Source organism: Sorex fumeus, unplaced genomic scaffold, assembly GCF_029834395.1.
Source record: "Sorex fumeus unplaced genomic scaffold, SorFum_2.1 ptg000061l, whole genome shotgun sequence".
NCBI lineage: Eukaryota > Metazoa > Chordata > Mammalia > Eulipotyphla > Soricidae > Sorex > Sorex fumeus.
In genome coordinates, this window is record NW_026606118.1 from 19,404,247 (window position 1) to 19,407,625 (window position 3,379).

The window sequence follows — 3,379 nt, forward strand, 5'->3', positions numbered from 1 at the left end:
AAGGAAGTTCCTTTCCCCAGGGCCATTTTTTTTTTTTTGCCTGAGCTATCTCCACCCTGAGCGCTTGCTCAGGAAAGTGAGGTTTTAAATAACCAACCGAGTGAACTTAAGGACCTGGCGTCCCTGTCAGCACTCCACTGCTTCTGTAACACTGGGAGGAAGTCTGCCACAAGCAACTGTGTGGCATGTCACTTGGGGTCACATGATTCCAGGAAGGTGTCTACACCTGAGGTCCTCAATCTCCACGGGCACGGGAACAGGTTCCCACTACCTGAGTTTTGGGGGAACCAAGGCCTCATGCTGGGACAAGGATTTGTTTTCTGCCAGAAGGAAAGTCAGACCTGACTTCTTCCCAGGGCACCCAACTTCATCATTTAGGAAAGAATTTCAGGAATCTGCAAGTTGATTAAAAATCACTGTGGCTTTGACTTTCACTGTGGTTAAGCTGGGCTGCCCAGGGCCAGTGAGACCACAGCTCAGTGCTCACTCTCCAGTGTGTGGAGGTCAAACCCAGGCCCTGACATGCTCCAGCACTGCCTAGGACCTCTGACCCCAGGTTTCTCTTCCTCTGCATGATGCCTGAAATTCTCAAGCCTCAGACAAGTTGCTGGAGCCATGGAGGAAAGGCAAAAGGGATAGCTTCCCATCAACAAAAAGTTGTTGAGAAAGTGGAAACCAAAAAAAAAAAAAACCACTCTGGGGACACAAATAGTAAAGTAGCTTTATTAAGAAAATATGAGTGAGAAGACATAGAGAAGAGGAAATTCCAGAAAATAAAGCAATGATATATTGCAAGTGGGGATGTGGGCTGCTTGAAAGTGGAATGTTTTGATCCATCAAGTATTGCTTGGTGTTTAAAATTTGGTGTTAGTGGGTTTCCACAAATTGCCTCAGCTTGGGGTTTCTATGCCAATAAGAGGTGGTGGCTAGAGCATTGTTAAAGGAAAAACCTTTGACCTTTTAGTGGATGATGGCATTTGGTCCTGGTTGGTTTCCCCTGTCCTGGGGGATTCTGCCTTCTCTGGGTTGGCGCTAGTATCATTCAGGTCTTAGCAGGCCTCAGTTCCAAAGGGAGTCCAGTCTTCACACTCTAGGGCTTTCAAATGACCTGGTAATAGAACAAATAATTTTATTAGCTCTTACTTTGGTTTTTGTATTTCCATATCATTATCCTGAGCCTCCCCTCCGACTCCTTGCCAACTGCTGAAATGTACGTTGTCATAGAGTTGGGGAGGACTGGAGTGATAGCACAGTGGTAGGGCATTGCCTTGCACACAGCCAGCCAGGCCTAGCCAGATTCAATTCCTCCGCCCCTCTCAGAGAGCCCGGCAAGCTACTGAGAGTATCTCGCCCGCACGGCAAAGCCTGGCAAGCTATCCATGACGTATTCAATATGCCAAACACAGTAACAACAAGTCTCATGATGGAGATGTTACTGGGCCCGCTGGAGCAAATCGATGAACAACGGGAGAATAGGACAGGACAGTGCCATAGAGTTGGGAACCTGTTATACCCTCAAGACTTTGTTGGATATTAGCCTTAAGTGCTTTACGCTTCATAGTGAATTACACCAGAGAAACTTATAGTACTCATTTTTTTTTGTTTTTTTTTTTGGGGGGGGGTCACACCTGGTGAGTCTGTGCTATCGCTATGGGTAGGGCATTTGTCTTGCAATGTGGCCGACCCGGGTTCGATTCCTCCATCTCTCTTGGAGAGCATAGCAAGCTACTGAGAGTATCCCGCCCCCACAGCAGAGCCTGGCAAACTCCCCATGGCGTATTCAATAAGCCAAAAACAGTAACAACAAGTCTCACAATAGAGATATTACTGATGCCCACTCGAACAAATCGATGAACAATGGGAGGACAGTGCTACAGTGAAGTTCTAGCTGGCGAGGCACAGGGGTTACTCCTGGCTCTACACTCAGGAATTACCCTGGCATCAAAATGGGACAATGTAGAAAGCATAAAAGTATGGTCTTGGTGCAAGCCATTATGACGTAAGAGACAGGACCCCCCAAGGGGAACAACAAGCTGAACTGGCCTGAGGATTTAGTGTGGGGTTTATGGTCAAATCTTTGCTTGCCCTCTGAACCCAGACAACTAAGTTTTGGAACCTATATCTTGTACTGTGTTTATACAAATAACTGAAAGTATTAATAAGAAGCAAATGTAATTGTTTAATATGTACAACCAAAGGGAAAGAGAAAAGCAGTATAGATATACCTGGGAGACAGAACATCACCTTGAGTTAATCTTCCTAGGAGAATTGCCTCTGCCAAAACTCTTTAGCTCTGTAAATGATCAATCACATCTACATGCAGTCCTATACTTTGAACCCCTTCAGGTGTTCTATAAGTATGCTAGCAGCTCTGCATTTAATGGACCATTTTGACTATCTATCCATGAGTACCCCTTCAATTTGTCCCTCTGCTGGGGAGGCTGGGAAGGTGGTTCTCAGCCACTGAATGCATGCATCACACACCCACATTTTGAACTCACAGACTTGAGGATGAATTACTAATTAGATGAATTACTAATTAGGGTGATGCTAATCATATCACAGTGGCCTTAAATCTCAGCTTAAGAAGTTACCATTTCTGGGGTCCACATTGATTAAATATCATGTGTTTCATGAAAGAAATTTAAACAATAGCCAGAGTTTCACTAGTTCATATAATAAGAAAATTTATAATTTTTATTTTTGTATTTTTTTATCATGATTACATTTTAGGTAGCATGGGTACAATCACGATCATGACCATCCTGTTGTTTGTCGATTGCCTCAAGCAGGCCCCAGTAATGTCTCCTTCGTCCAAGCCCTGAGATTTTTAAAAATGTGCCATATTCAAGGCTCTTTCAGGGTTAGGAGAATGAGACCCATCATTGTTACTAGTATTTGGCATATTGGGTATGCCACGGGGAGTTTGCCAGACTCTGCCGTGTGGGCAGGTTACATTCGGTAGCCTGCCAGGTTGTCCAAAGTAAGGATGAGATAATAGGATCTCTCATAATAAGTGTGCATTTGCGGCCACGCGCTTTCGGGAGCTGTTTTTTTATTATTAAAAATTTTTTTAATAGTGAGACATCATGAGGTACAGTTGCAGACTTACACATTTTTGTGCTTGGGTTTCAATTATACAATGATCAAATACCCATCCCTCCACCAGTGCCCATTTCCCACCACCGCGGATCCCGGTATCCCTCCCACCCCCCATCGCCTCCATCCCACCCTGTCTCTGTGGCAGGGCATTCCCCTCTGTTCTCATGGGTACAATAGTGTTAATTTTTTTTGTCTTGATGTGCAAGGCTACTGTAAATTTACCATCACCAAAGAGGCCAAGACCCCACAAATGAAGACAATCATTCTATATCTGTCC

General features: G+C 44.6%; 1 non-coding gene across 1 annotated transcript; it reads left to right on the forward strand.

Annotated features, from left to right (window-relative positions):
• Positions 1-401: 401 nt before the first annotated feature.
• On the forward strand, positions 402-526 carry LOC130034874 (small nucleolar RNA ACA64). The gene has a single exon (XR_008794188.1). It is a non-coding gene; the product is annotated as a small nucleolar RNA ACA64 (small nucleolar RNA).
• The last annotated feature ends 2,853 nt before the right edge of the window (positions 527-3,379 follow it).